Genomic DNA, 21,765 nt, shown 5'->3' with positions numbered 1-21,765 from the left:
ACATAGCTTGCAACAGGTAAAGGTGAAGCCCCCCTGGATGGATTTCTTACCACCAATTCATACACATAATATGGTGGATTTTGTGCACTTTTTTGAATCACACTCCCTGTTGCATCCAGATACACTATATCCTCCTTAGACCTCTTGTAAAATACAGAGAGTGTCTTCCTCGACCACAGCATTATCCCTTTCGGCTGCATTAAAACCTTCTGTAGAACATCATTGTCCGTGCCAGGTTGCTCATCAATGATTTTCTTTAAACTGGTGAATTCATCAAAATGTGGTCGTTTTAGTTTTCGTTCACTCCAAGTTATGTTTTTTAGCACGTCTTTGGATGGCGCATTGTCCCTGCAACCAGAATCAATGACCATTTGAGGAAGCTTTTAAGTATAAACTCCTAGGGAGTTTCGTTTGTAGGAGTTCTGCTGTGAACTGACGTGCATCTGCACGCACTGGCCTTCTCTTGAGCTCGTGTGTGTTATGACACACATCACCTCCAGAGAAAACCACTGTTGCCTTTAGGGTGCACTCATCAGTGACTTCAACATGTGCTCTCACTGGACAATCTGTAAACCGGCAGTAGCCCACACATGTAAAAACTGGTCCTGGTTTCTGTGAGAGCAGGGTTTAAGTGCCGCTTAAACCCGAAGCTGCAGTATGGATGCACAGACCTGATGCCCTTGGCAATTATGTTGGTCCATTGAAGACCTTGAAAAAGTCGTCCATACCAGTGTTTTTTCTTAGTGCCTGCCATTCTTTTTGTTCTATAAAAAAGAAACAGGGCTGAGCTGGCAAAGCACATGTGAAGTATTTTTCTTCCTCACTGCTGTGTGTTGAAGGGGGTACATTTTGAGGGAATTCCTTCTCCCAAGTCTGTAATAGAGGAAAAGAACTAAAATACATAAAAAGTTTACATACATTTGATATCTTAAGCTTACTTCTGTCTTCTGTCTTTATGTCCTTCTCCCATGTTCAATAGCTGGCATTCCATTGTGTTCATATGAAATTCAAACTACAGCTTAAGTTTGTGTGTCAGGAAATAAAAGCCCTCACAACTGGCCATATGTTAAAGAGGTAAATTCCCCTGAGAACCCCAACACAGACCTAAATTAATTACTAAACCAAATAAGAATACTTTTTCTACAGTAGGGTACAACGGGGCAAAAGGCCCACCTTAATAAAAAATGCGCTATTCACTGCGCCTAAAATGTATAATTGCAGAAATAAAAAAAATGACATTGTATTGAACAATAATGGAGCAACAGATTTTGTGTGAAAACAAATCCTTCAAGTTGTGTATTTTGCTTCAAAATCTTATAAATGTATGAGGTGGCAAGGGGTGCCTTTTACCCCACACACAGGGTAAAAGGCCCACGGTATTGATACAAAAATACTTCAGCTAAAATAATGTATATTGCTATTTTTTTATAATGTCTAAGTTAATGCTTGTTCAAAACAATCTGTGCAAATTTTGTACTATTTTCTGCTTATTTAGATAAATAAAAAATAATTTTTGTTCAATAAATATACGGGGGGGGGGGGGGGGGGGGGGTTTGAAAGAATGGATGTAACGCATTTGTCCGTGTTTCACTCCGTTTCGAATCGCGCTCGTGGAAAGCACTCGAGGAACAGTATCTCTTCCGCGGCTTGGTGCGTTTTCAACTCGTTTTTTTAGTTTTGAGCAAGAGACTGTACGACTTTCACGTTATGATGTTTTATTAACAAAGTTCGGGAGGAGCACGTCAGATACTTAGCCTAATTAAACACAAGTGGTACGCAATCAAGTCAATCAACTCACGGACATAAATACAGCTGACATACCTCCACTCATTTGACGGTCTATCAGCATCCCTCCACCACCCCTTCTCCACCAATATCACTAAGTTCTCACCATACCACGGGGGGATACTCTGGGTTCGGGCCATTCCCGAGCTCAGAGCCCTTCCCCAGGACAGCACGCCAACTACGTATTACCATACTCGCCAAATACGCATTACGTAACTCGTGCTAAATATATGTAAGTGTGAACTCGTGAAACATGTTTTGACTGATTTTTACGTAGAGAGAGTGACAGCACACTGCATTGAAATAAATTATCATTCATGTTTTCAATAACCGCTGGCCAAACTCAAAAACGAAACTAAAATTAAAACATCTCTGAGAGCAAGGGGGCCCCCTGGTGTTTCAGGGGCCCTACGCAGCTTGTGTATTCTGCCTATAGGGAGGATCGACTCTGCATCTAGTGATTTAGATGAAAATAATAATAATATCAAAGGCGCCTTTAGCCCCGTTGGAGCTAAACTCTGCAGGACACCGGCCCTCCAGGACCGAAATTGCCTATCCCTGCCCTATTGTATCTGTATGTTTTATTATTAGGGGCCAAGCCCAAAGGGCTGTAACCCCTATTGTATCTGTATGTTTTATTATTATTATTATTTAGGGGCCAAGCCCAAAGGGCTGTAGCCCCTATTGTATCTGTATGTTTTATTATTAGGGGCCAAGCCCAAAGGGCTGTAGCCCCTATTGTATCTGTATGTTTTATTATTATTATTATTATTTTCTTCCCATGGGGCTCTATGGTAGCCCTATGAAGGGAACACAGGAAAATTATGAAATTTGGCACACTTGTAGAGATGGACATTACTAGTGATCTGACCAACATTGGGGTCTCTAGGACCAACTCTATAGCGCCACCACCAGTTCAAAAATTCAACATTGAAATGGTAATAACTCCTGAACCACTTGTTGTAGAAAAATAAAACTTAGTACACCTGATTACTCTCTTCATGCTCATCACATTCAATAGCTTACAGTAAGACTCCACCCATTACAGTAGCGGCCATTTTGAAAAGTACAGTATTCTGTCTTTTTGCTACTACTCCTTGAAAATTGATTAAATTCTCCCCAAAATTGACTCCGATGATCTTTGGACTGAGCCGCACAGAAATAACTGAACAGATTTTTTTTTATCCATCTTTGTTCAAAAGTTATGATTTTGTGAACTTAACGAAGTTGACCCAAAATTGGTTCAGAGCCTGTATCTCGGCCAAACTTGGATCAATCGAAACGAAACTTGATACGCTTCATTAGCACTATGATCCGAGGGGCCACACCAAAGTTGGGAACAGCGCCACCTATGGGTCGTGAGATACCAACAATTCACATTTTCGCTTATAAGTTTTGAACAGTAATTCAGAAAATTATGATGTTTGTGTCTATGGATTCCTTGGGTCATGCCAAATCGGAAGATGTCAAATTTGCCAGGATTGCCTGAACCACGTGTCCGCCATTTTGAAATTTGGTATAAATTGCAATATCTTTTGAAACATTTAACATATCGGCACAAATATCGGTAGGGATCATCAACACCATGTCCCGGAGGGACCACAGAAGTCTGAAGACAGCGCCACCTAGTGTTCCAGAGATATAACTATTCCAACAAAAACACATAACTTTTGAAAATATTCCATATTCCAAAATTCCCTGGGTCATGCCGATTCTGACAATGTCTCATTTGTCATTTTCCAACATGGTGTCTGGCAGCCATTTTGAAGCAAATGAAAACCAGTGTTTTTGCTACTCCTCCTTGAAAATTGATCCAATTCTCCCCAAAATTGGCTCAGATGATCTTTGAACTTAGCTGAAGAGAAATGACTGAACAGAATTTTTTGACTACTAGGGAAAAAAAGTTATGATGCTGTGAACATAACGGGCTCGACCAAAATTGGTTCAGAGGCTGTATCTCAGCCAAGCTTTGATCAATCGAAACAAAACTTGGTACACTTCTTCAACTCCATGATCTGAGGGTCCATGCCAAATTCGGTAACAGCACCACCTATGGGTCGTGAGATACCAAAAAAATCAAATTTTCACTTATAACTTTTGAACAGTCAGTCAGAAAATTATAAGGATGTCAATTTTGCCAGGATTGGCTGAACCACGTATCCGCCACTTTGAAATTTGTTGACTTACACTAGTGATCTTAGCATTCTCCTAAGTTACAGGCTAAACAATTACCATTCTGTTTAAAGTGACTCTTCAGCTATCGAATTAACCATAAGCTGCTTTACAATTAACTTTACTTTGTGTTACGCTGCTTAATTTGCTAAATAACTTCTCTGTCAGCTCATTCTCACACATAAACCTCTCCTCGGCAGCCTGTCAAATGGGCAGCGACCGAGTGGCTCTCTCTGCTAAGCCACTTCCTTTGAAGGACAGGGGTTGCTTTGCTTTGGGTTCGAATCCCACATAGAGCAGCTTTATAAAAACGTGTGTAATGTTGTGCTGTTTTGATTAGTTTCTTATCCAGACTAGCATGGTACAAATAAGTATTGCTCCTGGATTAGAAATGCATGTCTTTATCCATGCTGTGATCATTTTTATTTAAACTCCTGTTTGTTGTAAGTTCATTCTCACCAATAATTACAAAGTGGCAAATTTTCACATTCGTTCAGTTTGTTCCATCTTTTTATTAGTATATTGCTGCTCTTCCCGCTCTGCGCAGCTCTACGGGCCATTCGCAGGCTTGGCCCCGGGATCGCTGCTTGCAGCTATATTTATTATTATTATTATTTTCTTCCCATGGGGCTCTATGGCAGCCCTATGAAGGGAACATAGGAAAATAATGAAATGTGGCACACTTGTATTGATGGCCATGAATGGTGATCTGACCAACTTTGGGGTCTCCAGGACCAACTCTATAGCGCCACCAGCAGTTCAAAAATTCAACATTGAAATGCTAGTACACTAACAGGTCTAAACCAAACTTACCTGCTGTAGGAACAGAAGAATGACTCCACCCAGTTTTGCTGATTGATATACACCACTCACATTTCTTACATATTTCCATAATAATAATTGGAATTTTTAATTATAATTATTATTATTATTATTATTATAATCATCATCATCATCATCATCATCATTTTAAAGTGTAACACTCACACTTTAATTTCTGACCACTGTTTTACTTATTTCTATTGTTTGCCAAGAATTATGAAAATGAAAAATGGTGTCAACACATTTAATATAAAATATGAGCCTTAATCTATTACCACGTGACTACAAAACCCATCTCCAGGGCTTTTAGTTGAGAAGCATGAACAAATTGATGAATTCTCATGTTCAATTCAAATTTATTTTAAAAATGAAATAATATTGTATTTCTATTTTACACAAAATGTTCTGAGCATTATGGTACAGTGAAAACTCACATATACTATTTGTTTAAGTCATGCTCATAGCAAGAGGGCATCCTCGCACAAAACATCCACAAGTGAGACTCATAGAATTAATCATTCCTTGATACTCCAGGAAGGCATCCAGATATCACTGGAGCTGAATAACATGCAGATAGAGGCATTTTTGAGCCATGAAACATGTGAATAAACACACAGTTGTGATGATAAATGCTATATCTGTGTTCTTCAAGCCATCTGAGATATTTTCATAAGAATAAAATATATTTCTAATGCCAGTTCACATAACTGAGAGTTCAGTTTTGATGCTCTGCTAAGCTAACATTAAGGTTAGCCCTTATGCAGCTGCTATCAGAATTAATTTTGACTAACTTTAATGACAACAAACTCCCAAAAGTCTGTTTTAAAATGAGACCACACTTATGCTTGTATTGTACAGGATATGGTATCTGTTTTATTTTGGCTATGCCTTTTCTTATATTTTTTCCTGTACAGGCTATTAGGTTAAAAGATTATATTTCAACACCATGATAATGGCTTAAAACCAAACAAAAAAAAACATTAAAACATCACATGTAATTAATCTTTCAATGTCAGGTTGATTACATATAATTGTATTTTGGATGAGTTACTCATAAAAATCAAATAATTAAATTGAACAGCCTCATTAACCCACCACTCACTGAATAGGCTCAGGTGTGTCACTTAACTTTTAACCATTTAAATGTGAAATCTGAAGCCACCTAACTCTTACATCCAACAGTGCTGCTATTCTCAACAAAAAAGAGCAACAACAACTCTGACTGTGAATACAACAACAAGGTAAGGCATGGTATACTGCAAATGACTTTTTAATAATTAACAAAACCACTGGTCACAGTTTATATTAGGTATTATATAATTACAATGTATTTTGTTCATATTGTATTGCAAAACACTTTTGCTGGTATCGAGGCAGGATATGGGTAAGGTTAGCAACAGGTTTTTTGGTATGGGTAGGTTTAGGGGTAAGGAATGAGTCAACGGTATAATTATAAATGTAATTACATAAATTAATTACAGATGTAATTAAATAAAGGTATTAACAAAATAAGTACAATGTAAGACCATGTATGTACACACTAAGTGCATTGTACCAAATGCTTAATTAAAATGTAAGTACATAGTAGTGTAGGCCACCTAATATAAAGTAGGACCTTGTTAATGTAGTTTTTTGTTTGTTTGTTTTCTTATAAACTAAATTCTCTTATTCACATCATAATACCAATTTATTTGGAAAAATATAAAATGCAAAAGGATATTTGCTTTAAAAAATTTAGTAAAACAAGACACCTTTTATCCAAAGCGACTTACATTTACATTTATTCATTTAGCTGACGCTTTTATCCAAAGCGACTTACAATTGCTATATATGTCAGAGGTCGCACGCCTCTGGAGCAACTAGGGGTTAAGTGTCTTGCTCAGGTACACATTGGTGTCTCACAGTGGATTTGAACCCGGGTCTCTCACACCAAAGGCATGTGTCTTATCCACCGTGCCATCACCACCCCTTACATTGCATGTAAGGACTTACATTGCATCCAGGCTATACAGTTTTTATCAGTATGTGTGTTGCTTGGGAATTGAACCCACGACCTTCGGCACTGCTAACACAAAGCTCTACCACTGAGCCACAGGAACAAGCCTTATTGGGTTTTAACATTTCCAAAGTTGGTTGGCCATATTGTATTCAGCAGTTGCCAATTTAAATATTTATGTAATTTCCCACTTAACATGAAGCATGTCATTAATCTTCTTGATTCAGTTTCATATACAATAACACTTCAAGGTTTGAATTCCGAGTTTAACCTTGCGTATTTTTCCTTCAATTATTTAGACATGGCGACACCACCAACATCACTTCGAGGCACAATTATGGGATATTTGCACAATGTTACTCCACTAAAACAAGGAAACAAGCGTCCATACTTTGAAGGCACACTTCAAGAGAAACACAAAATAAGAAGGTTATATGTTTTTAAACCGGAGCTGCAAACACACTTTTTTGGAATAAATAAAGAGCAGTAAGTTTGTTTTTTTGGGGGAAAATCTGTATATTGCAGCAGTTCATCTGTACAAATCTAATTATCATTTTCCCTATATACAGAACACCGGTACAACTGGACAAAGTGGTCATTAAGACTTCAACCACTGCATCACGCCAGTCTGTGTTCTTCACACATGAATCCAAGGTGTGTTGTTTAGACACCTTGGATTATGTGTACAATACTACAATAAAAACGGACCAAGACGAAGTGACCATTGCTGAAGTCAGAAAAATGGACACAGAGTACCAGAGGGTATGTGCTAAAACCTTTGAAATAGTCATCACTTGTTCAGCTCCAAGTTTGTTTGCACTTCAAATGGCTGCAAAAATGTTATGTCTCTTATTTATTTTTATTTTTTCCTCCTTTCAGATCAATATTAAAGCACGGATCATAAAAGAGGAAAGTCGAGGACATAGTGTTGTGCACAATGACACTTTTCTTATTAAAACAGCTTATGTGATTGCAGACACAACTGGCTCAATTGAACTTACAGTTTGGGGGACCCAAAGTGTTGAAGTTGGTTTCTGGTATGAACTCTCTAACATATCCATTCGGCAGTTTAAAGGTAACATCTGCTTGTCCACAACAAAAGACACTACATTCACCAAACTCACACGTAATGACACCACATATCCAGTACAACACACAACTTCTGAGCACGTCACTGGAGAAATTGTTGGTGCCACTGTACAGTTAATGAACATCTGCCCCAGACAGCATGTCCTCCTAGACATCCCAACATCTGCGACACGTGTACACTGCAATAAGTGTAACAGTTTTTATAAGTCCTCCGCCTTACAAATGTACACCTATGGTAATCTCACAATGAAAGCAGACAATGACATCAAAACAATTAACATTGAAAACCATCTCATAAATTCCATCATTGACATGCCGCCAAACGCAACCCAAGACCTTATCATTGATTCTCTATTAACACTTCCCTCAATGAACATTACAATCCACAACAATTTCATCACTGATCTCTCACCCTGCGACATCCAACCTTCTGTAGACATCAGTCCTCCAAAAATTGTTGTCACTCCATCAACACCTCCACAGTTCTCTGCACTTTCACAAACCATTGAAAATTAGGAAGATTTTGAAGAATTCCCTGCAACCAGTGGACAAGCAGATTAAATACCTCCCACACCACCTGTACCACCCACCACAACACCAACTGCACCACCTCAAACAAAAACAAGGATAAATAGAAACTTTATTTTATTTTTTTTTATTTTTTTTTGACTTGTCAAAAGTGTAACTGCAAACAGTTTGTTTTAAGGCTTTAAGATGCTTCATTGCAATTTTTGTTTTCATTTATTGCTGAAATTAAGTGCAGTTTATTTGTATTGTCTACAATGCTGAGCTTTCTGTTCTTCAAGCTAATAAATGACTATATCGAATCTGCAGAATGTTTTCACTTATTGAATCAATGTTGCATTCTCTACAACATTACCTCTTTAGTTTACTCAAATGTGCTTTCACTCTTAACATTGAATTTTGCTGTTTCAATTCATTGGTATACTCTTCACAATATTAAGGCAAATGTTTTGTGGCATGTTAAGTTCCATGCTTCCAATCTAAAATTACGACTCTTACTGTCCCAAGTACTTTTTTGTAAGTCAAAATGGTAAGTCAAATGTTCTCCCTTGACTGTTTGGTTTATTTGTTTTACCCTCTTGGCATGCAAACAATTTTTTTTATCCTTACTCTCCTTCTAAAATGGTCAAGCGTTTAAGTCATGTACTATATCAACCAAGGGAAAATGTATCTATTATGAAAACCAACACTTTGTGTTCTGTTTAATGTGCTCATCTCTCTTATTCTTTCAGCTCAATATGACACTTTTTCATTTTTGGTGCATAACATCGATCACTCCACTCACCATCAGAGCAAATGTGTTCATTTAGTGGCATATGAAAAAGCACTGATCCCTTGTTTCCTGATGTATTTTTCAAAGACTTTACTAAGAATTAATTTAACTTTTTTTTCCCTACTCTTCCAGGCTTTGTCCAAATCTTATGTACATCACAGCAGAATTTTATGACCTACTTGTTTAAAAAAAGTTATGATATAAACTTAAAGCCCGTTCAGAGGTACTATCTTGACCAAACTGTGAACAATCAGAATTAAAGTTGGCATGCTTCAGCAACACCATGAACTGAGGATATATGCCAAAGTTGGCAACAGCACCAAAGATACCAAAAAATGCACTATTTTGCTTATAACTTTTGAAAGCATTGTCCAAATTGTGTTATTTCTGTTTCTTTTAATTCCCTGGGATATGCCAATTCTGACAATGTCTCATTTGTCATTTCCCATAAATGTGCCTGTCAGCCATATTGAAGTAAATTTAAAACTGTTTTTTCGCTACTCCTTATTCAAAGTTTGTGCAATTTTGTTCAAAATCTAAACAAATGATTGTTGGACCGAGCCGCACAGAAATGACTGATCGGAATGATTTGAGTACTAGTGAAAAAAAAAAAAGTTATGATGCTGTGAACATAACGAGGTCGACCAAAATTGGTTCAGAGGCTGTATCTCAGCCAAGCTTTGATCAATCAAAACAAAACTTGGTACACTTCTTCAACTCCATGATCTGAGGGTCCATGCCAAATTTGGGAACAGCGCCACCTATGGGTCGTGAGATACCAAAAAATTCACATTTTCGCTTATAACTTTTGAACAGTCAGTCAGAAAATTATAAGGATGTCAATTTTGCCAGGATTGGCTGAACCACGTATCCGCCACTTTGAAATTTGTTGGCTTATACTAGTGATCTTAGCATTCTCCTAAGTTACAGGCTAAACAATTACCATTCTGTTTAAAGTGACTCTTCAGCTATCGAATTAACCATAAGCTGCATTACAATTAACTTTACTTTGTGTTACGCTGCTTAAAATGCTAAATAACTTTTCTGTCAGCTCATTCTCACACCTAAACCTCTCCTCGGCAGCCTGTCAAACGGGCAGCGACCGAGTGGTGCACTCTGCTAAGCCACTTCCTTTGAAGGTCAAGGGTTTCTTTGTTGTGGGTTCGAATTCCACATAGAGCAGCTTTATAAAAACGTGTGTAATGTTGTGCTGTTTTGATTAGTTCCTTGTCCAGACCAGCATTGTACAAATATGTATTGCTCCTGGATTAGAAATGCATGTTTTTATACATGCTGTGATCATTTTTATTTAAACTCCTGTTTGTTGTAAGTTCATTCTCACCAATAATTACAAAGTGGCAAATTTTCACATTCGTTCAGTTTGTTCCATCTTTTTATTAGTATATTGCTGCTCTTCCCGCTCTGCGCAGCTCTACGGGCTATTCGCAGGCTTGGCCCCGGGATCGCTGCTTGCAGCTATATTTTACAGTTGTTTTTAAAAAAGGGTTCATTTTTGACAGATCCTGTGAAACTTGGCATGGACAGAGCCATGTTTATCCTGAAGAAGAATTTATAGAAAATGTCACGTCAACTCTGAGGGAATTGTATTAATGCCATTAGAAAAAGCAGGAAATGATCAATGTCCTGTATATTTTGACAGACTTTGTCTTTATTTTTCTCCCTACAGTAAAACCCAGTGAACGTTGACACAGACAGAGTCTTGGGTGTCCTGAAGAAGAATTCATTCCAATTTTATTGTTAACTCTGAAGGAATTTGAATAATGCTAAATCTCAAGGAGTGCTATAATGCATTGTGACAGACTTTGCCATTCATTTTCTTCCAAATTCTACAGTAAAACCCAGTGAAAGTTTACACAGAGACTTGGTCGTTCTGAAAAATAATTTATTGACATTTTCGTATTAACTCTGTTGGAATTTGAATAATGCATGTAGAAAATAGTAGGAAATAATCAATGCTATAATGTATTTTAGCAGACTTTATTTTTACGGAAAACTCCACAGTATAATATATTTGAACATAATATAACTATATTTTATCTTTTGTGTTTTGGGGCACATTTAATTCATAACCGCTGAAATATAGGTCTTCGTCAGCTTTTTGGCCGCTTCGTGTCTCCGTACCGTAATACTACAAACAGACGTGCAGCAGAATCCAGGTGGCGGCTGGCTTGACCGCGGTTATACTCTTGTACATAGTCAGTTTCTGTATGATGTATTATGTAGAATGCAGCATGTAGCAACCACTTTTGGGGCGAATAGAGGATTGATCTCCAGGGCCCTCAGGAATATAGCCCTCCAGCGTGTTTTAAGCATGCCAAAGGCACGCTCAATGATGCACCTAGCCTTGGCATGGTGTTTGTTAAAGCGGCCTTCAACACGACCTGGTGGTAAGACACATAGTCAGTGACAATAGGTCAGTTAGGGTCAAGATGAATCGACCATTGACAATGTTTATTCACTAAAATGCAACTAAAATCAAATGCTACTGACTAAAAAAATATTTAATTGACATTTACTCACCACTTAGAGCGAAAGAGACGATCTCACATCAACGCGGCGGCGACTGAAGGGGGGAGGGTTCCTAATTAACACCACAGGAGTTAAAATCCCTTCCACAAAAAAAAAAAAAAAAAAAAACTTCCATCAACTCCAGAATCATAAAATATCTATAAAACCCACACGCGCAGAGTATTACTGTAAACTGTAATCTAAAAAACGATAAGAATTTAATTCCTCATGTTTGTTGTTGTAGTGGTTATTAACGTTAGGCCTAAACACCTTCCCCGTTAAGGCGCTGCTAGTAACACTGGTCGTAATATAAAACTCGATATTGACAGCTATCGTTACCTCTGGCAAAAGCCACTGACTAAAAAAAAATATTTAACTAACATTTACTAACCACTTAGAGCGAAAGAGACAATTTTTCGCTTGAATTCTGCGTCAACACGTTTCGATGCGTGAGGACCGGATAAGCAGTGCAGGCAGTTTCTCTCTCCAAAGTGATGACACTGTATTTTGACACCAACACTTTTTTAACAAATTGTTAAATAAAATAGTTTAAACTCAGTCCAGTGTTACTTTAACTTTATTTAGTGTTAAATTAACTCTGAATTTAGAAACTTTCCATCAACACCATAATTTTAACTCTGCTAAATTTGCTGGAAGAAACTGACTTGGAACTTTCTGGAGGCTGGCCACGGAAAAGGCCCTGCTGATGGGATAGGAGCAGCAGTGAAAAGAAGAGCTGAGGACATCATAGCTAGAGGGAAGGACCTACCAAATGCTCGGGTGCTCTTTGAGAAGCTTCAGCAGCAAAAGTCTGCCACAGAGCTCTTCTATGTTGAGCCAGAAGACATTGAGTCTATGGACATTCATGTGCCGTCCGAGCTACAAACAATCCGTGGCACAATGAAGATACATCAGGTAATGGTTGACAGTCGTCTCCAAACAAATTATTGTTGCTACTAAGTTCATGCCTTAACAGTTTTTCTCTCCTTTCAGATAATCTCTGCTAGCCCAAGCCAAATGTCATGGAGAATCCTCAGTTGCTTTTGCTCTGCAACTCATGACTGCAAATGTTTCAATCCAGAAACAGTCATGTTCCAGCACTGGGACAAAGCTTCCCCCTCAACCAGTACACCTCAAATAGGTCTGCGGCACATTGTGGACTTGAATGAGGGACTCACTGGTCAGTGGTGTGCTGTGAAGTATGATGGAGATATTTATCCAGGCATCATACAGGATACAGATGTCTACAGTGGCGCTCTGGTTAAAACCATGAGCAGTGCTGGACTCAATCGTTTTTTTTGGCCTCTAAGGGATGACATAATCTGGTACCAAACCAGGAATATTATAGGCCTTATCCCTGAGCCTGTACCAGTCACCAAACATCACAAGGAAATTAATGTGTCTGTTTGGAAAGAAATCTGTGAAACACGTAATTAGATTTGGCCTTGAATCACATCTCACACACACACACACACACACACGCAAACATACATACACTCACACATTCAAGGTGCTCAAAAATTGACACATTCCACATCTCTGTTTAAATGATACAGTTTCAGGTGTTCTTTACAGAAGATGAGTGTTAATTGTTTTGTTGCATCATTATATTTTTGCCTTGCCATCAGTTGTGTCAGTTATTTACAGTATGCACTGTAACCGTTCATCTGTGAGACAAATCAGTTGTATACATCAAACTCAGCACTACACTAAACACAGTTGTGGTTATGTTTAATGACTTTGTGAATTGATTTTTCTGAGTGTGATGATTTAAGAGTTTTTCTAATAAATATCACTGTTTCTCTACATTCCCGTTAATTCATTGTCATTTCCACCACCACACACATTTAAAAAAAATATTTAAAGTTCTCATCACACATTAAAAATGTATCCACAATTTACGAGATCATGCTCTACTTAATATAAAAATTCAAGTTATTTATTTTCTAATAAGCTCTTGCCCAAACCAATATTAAATTTCAGAGTGTGACAGGTGTTCAGTTCAGCATTTGGTCCTTAGGGCAGTTCATTTATCTCATTGACAAATGTATAATTATTGTACATTGTGGAAAAACTGATAAAACTAGTTACAAAAATTATCTTAGACTATTCTTGAGTGGCATAAGTTATTCTGTTTTTAAATAACAGCTGTATATTGAGATGTGGTGGAAATGACATTTGTTCATTGCAGGTCGAAAAAAATGTAAAATATTAACAATTTCTCTTGTAATCTAAGTTTGTCCTCTTACAGACCTTAAAACTAGACAAATTATTTAAACTTATGAGACTGTATTACGTGACTTTTGAACATGGTTTTTTATTCAACTTCACAAGCCTAAAAGTGCCCCTAGTTGAAGAAACGCCCATATTCATAAATGAAAGCGAAAGTAAACGTTCAGAGGTAATGTTGGCCCTGTCCTAAATGGCACCATAAACCCTCGCGGTCTGAGTCTGCACTTTCATGACATAATCCCGCTTTGACTGTTGTAGTCTGCTGCGGGCTCAGCACCTCACTAGTGCGGCACACTCGGGTGTGTGTGTAAAGCATTTTTCCCCTCGGGGCTTGCCGTAGATAGGCAAGGGGCATGCGCACTTTTGCGAGTTTTTGAGTGCTGTTTCCCGGGTGTGTGACGGAGAATAAAAGTTAAGAGGAGTTCAGACGCTCTCGTTTATTGTTTTCTTATTCATAAGTGTTTAGGCGAACCTTGCGCAAACGCTCGTTGCAATCGCTTAGAAATGTTTAGGCAATGCGTGTGTACCTGTTTAAATGTGAATCGGTATGTATGATATTTTTCATCCGAAAACAAATCTGCCGCGAAAAAGGCAAAAGACTGTATAACTTATTTTTTAATTAATTAATTTTATTTTTTGTGTCGAAAATGAGTTATTGATATTTTTGGGATAGTATCTTGAGTCAATTTCGTTGTTTTCGAGAAAAAAAATATGATTGCAGCTCCTGAGAAGCCAAGGCTGTATAACACCAGTTTGAGTTCTTTCACTTTGTTTTGAACGCTCAAACGGTGCTCTACCTTTGTTTTTTGTCAATATGAAGTTACTGTGCCGGTGTTTGCAAATTCTAATTTCGACAGAATCAGACAGAATCAATTTTGTTTGGTTTAATAATTAACATCACCTTCGTGAGTATGACTCTCACTCGGCTTGTGAATTAGAGAACTTGAACAGGGACATCAAATAACGCTTTGTGTGGCTTAATGTACCGCGACAGTGATATTACAAGACCACATTCTGTACACACCTTACTAATAAAGCGTAATATCTGCAGAAAAACTGATGAACACAAAATATGAACTTTAAATACTGTCTTAATGCATAAGCGCTTTCTTCATTACGGTGTTCTAGAGGGAGGAAAATGCTTGTGTAATTAAACAAGTTCCGTTAAAATTCTGGCTCACCTGCATGTCTTTTAGCATCACTGTCTTACTTCATTAATCCAGCATTTTTAAATGCTACATAAATGTTAAATAAATATAACCATAGTATGCTTGTGTCTGTCTGATGTATGTGACCCACAATTTATGATTCTCCTCCGTGGCCATGGGAATAATTATATTTACAATGATAACAATTATACTTTGTCATTATAACATTTCCAACAAATAAATGGGTCGACTTTTGTCAGCCTGTTGAACGAACACTTTATATAAAATCTACCGTATGACGGCTGAAGCAGCAGCGCATGCCCAGGGGACCACGCTGTTTTCACACTAGTCAGATCAAAGTAAACAAAATTCTACAAAACTTAAGAGAAAAAAATATATAAGGTAGAGTGGGGGAAAACACCCCCCTTAAGGAAAATGTGACATTACAGTGAAACAAAACATAAATATGATTAGAATTGCCATCCCGGTTTTGAGTGACTATGGCAGGAGTTATTCACCAAATATTAAAATTGCTCAGCCTTCATAATTAATTAGTATTTTGACTGAACATATTTTTGTACAAAGGGGGCGTTTTGCCCCAGCGGTGGGGTAAAAAGCCTCCTTTCTTACCAACCAGTTTGCTTCATAGATCAACAGCAAAATGAACAGACTATAGTTTTTAATCTCTAAAAGTAAAAGGCAAGTAATGTATCAACGTGTATATATATTAATATTTATTTGAGGAATGTCCAAAATATCCAATTTTTTTACATTTATATTTATACATATAACTAAGCCATGCAAACAAATATGTTGTAATAAAAAAAAAAAACATTCATTAGCCGTTCACTGTTCATCCATGCACATTTCGCAGATGAATTCCCCTCGAATCTCATTGGAACAATCAATGTGCCCACTTTTGGCACCCCTCACACCTTATCCAGTCCCCCCCACTAATTGAAAATAACTCCCCACAGTAGAGGCATTCTGTATCATCTTTCTTCTTCACTTCAGCTGCACTTTTGCGTTTAACTTTTTTTTGTGTGCCTTTGATTTGTGCAGCTATCTTGTCCTCCAACATTTTTTTATATGGCGAGGAGGTCAGCACAGCTGAAGATTCACATGCCCTCTTGTTTTTTTATTCTTGGCCTAGGGTACAGCTCTTCTAGAATCGAGGAGGGTGACTGACTCGGTCCTTTAAAAAGGAATAAAAAATACATTAGAATACAGAAACCCACTGGGGCCTGTCAAAAGAACACGCACACACATACAAACACAAAATTTAGTGATGAATAAGATGATGATGACAATGACAGTAGCCTAACAGTAATAGAGGTTGTAATACAAATTAAATGACCAGCTAGAGTGTGTTTTCAAGTGACTGGAAGGCAAATTATAGTAAGCTCTTTAAAATACATAGTTTTTCTTACCATGTTCAGATGGCCTCTGGAGGCTTGTCCCAGGCTGTGGTTGGGAGTGGGCGCTAGTGCTGGGGACCACGGATGATCCACTGGGGCCTGTCAAGAGAACACACACACACAATGTAGTGATGATGACGATGACACTAGCCTTATAGTAATAATAATAATAGTTCATTACATTTATATAGCGCTTTTCTAAGCACTCAAAGCGCTCTACATTGTGAGGGGTGGTGTCTCTATTATAGTAATAGTAGTTGTAATTGTTTACCAGCACTTATCTCTTCCTCAATCTCCCTGCTGTCCTCGAGGGTTGGATCTGGCTCCTCAGTTACTTCGGCTCCTTCAAAGTCTTCATCTTTGTAGACGGTCTTGTCAACAGGCCACATCCCACAGGCCTTGAAACCCTTTTGGCCCCTCCCCACACACGCTGAAGCTGAGTATGCTTTATCGAAAAGCCCACACACAGCATAAATATCTATTCGTTGTCCTAGGTGAGAGGTCATCCAGTTATCTGCAGCTGTGTTGTATTTTGCCTTAAAAGACTTGAAAAAGGTGCGGTCTAATGGCTGCATCTTGTGGCTGCAGTGGGGTGGGATGGTAATCATTATCACCCCACGCTCTCTCACAAGCAACACAGCCTCGAGGGTCTTATGTGAGTGGTGGCCATCCAATATCAGAATGTGAGGCCTCTGAGGAGTGCATCCAATGTTGTCACAACAACGTCTCTGCCACTGGAGAAACAGTGAACTGTCCATCCACCCTGAGTCAGTCACTCCACCGATCGATCCTGCTGGGGCACCACACACAGCAGGCGCTCATTCATTCTTTTTCTTGGAAAAATGAACAGTGGTGGTACAAACTGCCCAGCGGCGTTCATGGAACAGGCAGCAGTGACAGTAAAGCCTGCAGTTGTGACTCTTGCCACCTGCCTCTTCCCCTTTGAACCCACAATTTTGTTTGGCTTCTGTACATTCTGGACACCCACCTCATCCATATTCCACAGACGGGTGGGGTCAACGTTTTCGCCAAGCCTATGGAGCTCATCCTCATAAATACGGAAGAACAGGTCCACCTTCGGTCTGTTGAACCCCACCATCCTAGAAATGCTCGTCGCCTGTGGAGTCCTGACAGACAGGGTTCCTTGTCTTCTTAGAAAATTATAGAACCAGTCTTTCCCTCCCATCTTGCGCTCTGAATTAAAACAATGGTTCAAGCCTAACCTCTCTGCCAGGTCATAGGCCAGCCTCAATTACATCAATCGTTGAAAGCCCAAACAATGCCCTCTCCATTGATTGAATGTGCTCAGTTAACTGGAGCTCGAATGATGACGTAAAAACTGCTTTGCGGCCTAAACACTTTGATCCAGGCTCCAAAACTTTTTTTATCCCTATGCCGCCTCAAGGTCTTTGGGGGGGCTGCAGCCTTCAAAGCAGTTCCCTCTTCAATAGCTCTGATGGCATTTTGCGAAGCGATAAAATAGCTTCTCTTCCCTGTAAACGATCCAATGAAGAATGGGAATATTTAACTTAAAGGGGAAAACAAAACAACAGATAAGCAGGTATCCGTATTAATTTCAGCATTTGTAGCAGAGGGTGAACATCTCAAAATGATGGCGGCGGCGCCCCAGCTTGCAACGCGGCGTGACGTAGATTCACATTCTCTATAAGTTCTACCTAATTCTGTAGCCTACATACAGGTGCATCGCAATAAATTAGAATGTCGTGGAAAAGTTCATTTATTTCAGTAATTCAACTCAAATTGTAAAACTCGTGTACTAAATAAATTCAATGCACACAGACTGAAGTAGTCTTTGGTTCTTTTAATTCTGATGATTTAGGCTCACATTTAACAAAAACCCACCAAATCACATCTCAACAAATTAGAATACTTCATAAGACCAATAAAAAAAACATTTTTAGTGAATTGTTGGCCTTCTGGAAAGTATGTTCATTTACTGTATATGTTCCCAATACTTGGTAGGGGCTCCTTTTGATTTAATTACTGCCTCAATTCGGTGTGGCATGGAGGTGATCAGTTTGTGGCACTGCTGAGGTGGTATGGGCCTTCAGGTCATCTGCATTGTTGGGTCTGATGTCTCTCATCTTCCTCTTGACAATACCCCATAGATTCTCTATGGGGGTTCAGGTCAGGCGCTTTTGCTGGCCAATCAAGCACAGTAACACCATGGTCATTGAACCAGCTTTTGGTACCTTTGGCAGTGTGGGCAGGTGCCAAGTCCTGCTGGAAAATGAAATCAGCATCTCCATAAAGCTTGTCAGCAGAAGGAAGCATGAAGTGCTATAAAATCTCCTGGTAGATGGCTGCGTTGACTGTGGACTTCAGAAAACACAATGGACCAACACCAGCAGACGTCAAGGCACCCCAAATCATTACTGACATCGGGAACTTCACACTGGACTTCAAGCAGCTTGGATTCTGTGCCTCTCCAGCCTCTCCAGTAAGATGCTTCTGACATTGTTTCTGTTTCAGAAGTAACTTGGTAGCCCTTTTCCTGAAGACGTCTGAGTGTGGTGACTCTTGACTCCAGCTTCAGTCCACTCCTTGTGAAGCTCTCACACGTGTTTGAATCAGCTTTGCTTGACAGTATTCTCAAGCTTGCGGTCATCCCTGTTGCTTGTGCACATTTTACCACCCAATTTCTTCCTTCCAGTCAACTTTGCATTTAATATGCTTTGATACAGCACTCCTTGAATAGCCACCCCTTTCAGTAATGACCCTCTGTGACTTACCCTCTTTGTGGAGGGTGTCAATGATCATCGCCAAGTCAGCAGTCTTCCCCATTATTGTGGTTTCAAAGAACAAGAGATACCCAGAATTTATACTGTAGGGATGGTCATTTATTGAAACTCAAATGTAAATATTCTAATATTTTGAGATACTGATTTTTGACTTTCATTAGCTGTAAGCGCTAATCATCCAAATGAAAACAAAACTTTTGAATTGTTTTACATGTAATGAATCTTAAATATATGAAAGTTTTACTTTTTGAAATAAGTTACAAGAAAAAAATGAACTTTTTCACCATTTTCTGAGATGCACCTGTATATTCCCATTCATATTTAAATTTTTCAGCACACCAGGGTGATACGAACATGAAATTATCCAGTCATGACTTATATAAAATATAAATAGGAGAAACACAAAGCCCAAATTCTCTTTTTCATCCATCACAAAAAAACACCCAAAGAATATAGGGTAACACTTTATAATAACTGCACACTATGAATTATTAGGTAAGCATTAGTAAATAGTCAGTTCATCCTTTATTAATCATTGTCCCAACATTAATAGTCATTAGGGGCATTTAACCTCTTAAGACCCTGCGGTCTCATACGAGGACAGTATATTTTAGTGAATTTCTCTGAGACTATACATGCCACAGTTTTAAGTCTGGATGTCCTGTACAGAGCACATTCAGGGCTTTTCAGAGACACCAAATGATTGGATATTTCACCATGACCACTCCCTCTCTGTCAGGATCAGTTAACGTGACACTCTCCTTGGTCTTCAAAAATGTCTGAAATTAATTTAGTGACACCCTTATGGAAATATGATATTTTGTAATTATCATTTAAATCTGTCTAATTTTAAAATTTTCTGTCATAAATCAACATCTCAGGAAATGTTATGGGGTTTCAAATCAAAATATTACTTTCTGTTACGAAACAGGATATTGATTTATAGATTTAGTCCCGGTGTCGCTAAAAGCATGTTTATTATGGGTTTTGGGAGACAAAACAAGTGAATAGGGAAAGAAATTATATTTCAATATTCTATTAAATATTATTGTGAAAATCTGGTCAATTATTACTCCCATTGTTACACTTCTTTTCTTTCTAAACTGCTCCATATAACAAAGCACTTTTATTTATTTATTTATATAATATATATTAGTGCTGTCAATCGATAAAAAAAACAAACTAATTAATCACACATTTTTCTAAAATTAATCGTGATTAATCCCACCTAACATGAAAGTTTTTAAATATACTTTATATTGCAATAATTTCACATTCAATCTTCAAATGTACAATGGACAGCTGACTCCTAAAGTTTTTGATATTCTTCATATTCTGTGTGGTCAGTTCACAGCAGTGATAGAAATTCATCTTTTCCAATTAGATTCAATTGAGTTTTACCTTTTATGGGCATTTTTACCTTTATAAAGCCATTTTTTCTAAAAGTGTGCATCATCTTTTGAGTCAAATTCTTACATTTAATCAGTCAATTATAATAATAATACATTTAGACTGTTACTAAACAAATGAAATCAGTATCAAGAAAATTAATCTTTGCAGAAGCTGCATCTGAAGTGGCATTTAGATGTATTTACACGTTAATGCAGCTTGGAGGGACATGCTTTAACTTGCAGTTACAAATGCATAAATAATATTTTGATATTTTAAACATGAAATGTTGAATACTGATATTTGAAATTATTTAAAAATGAAAAAAATACTTTAAGTGCATAATTAAAACCACCAGTAGGTGGCAGCAAGGCACTGTTAAGTGAGTCATTGCGCTTGAACCGAATCATTTAAACAGTTGACTCATTGAGGAACAAAATTGTTTTTTTTTTGGTTGGTGAAATAGAGCAAAAACGGACAATATTGTGTCTAAAATTTAAAACGTAAGTCTCTTGATTTTTTTTTTATCATATTATATATATATATATATATTGATTGCACGAATCAAGGAATTAATTCATGCAGCGCTGAGAGTGATGAATCTGCGGTCAAGAGCAGCATTAAAAGTTTTGAAGGCTACCGAATCACTTAGTCTAGTGGACATGCCAGTCTCAAAAAAACGAATCTACTAGTGCTTTTTTGTGTTTCTTATATTCATTTGAATTTGTTGGCCAAACCTCCGACTTTTGTAAGCACGATGTCAGAGTCTGCTGCTTGCCAAGTTGATTTTGAGAGCGAGCACTTTCGCCGACTTTATCATTAGTCATCTTCCTTTCCGAATCTTTTGCCATGAACGACTTGTACGCTTTGCGATGGTTGGTTTGGAGATGTACATTAAGATTTGTGGGGTTTTTCCCCCTTAATTTCAACACCACAATGTGTATTATTGAGCATAACAATGCATTTACTTTTTCCAGTTTCAGAATTGAATTTGAAATAGTCGCAAACAGGGCTCTGTCGTTTCCTACCGGCAGCCATCATTCATGTCCGTTGTCTTTATCTCATCTATCTATCTGATGTTTCTTGCTGTCAGCCTCAGCTGCATCATCATTCGCCATCTACAGGT

This window comes from Barbus barbus, assembly GCF_936440315.1.
Source record: "Barbus barbus genome assembly, chromosome: 39".
Lineage (NCBI taxonomy): Eukaryota > Metazoa > Chordata > Actinopteri > Cypriniformes > Cyprinidae > Barbus > Barbus barbus.
This window is presented reverse-complemented; position numbering follows the sequence as displayed.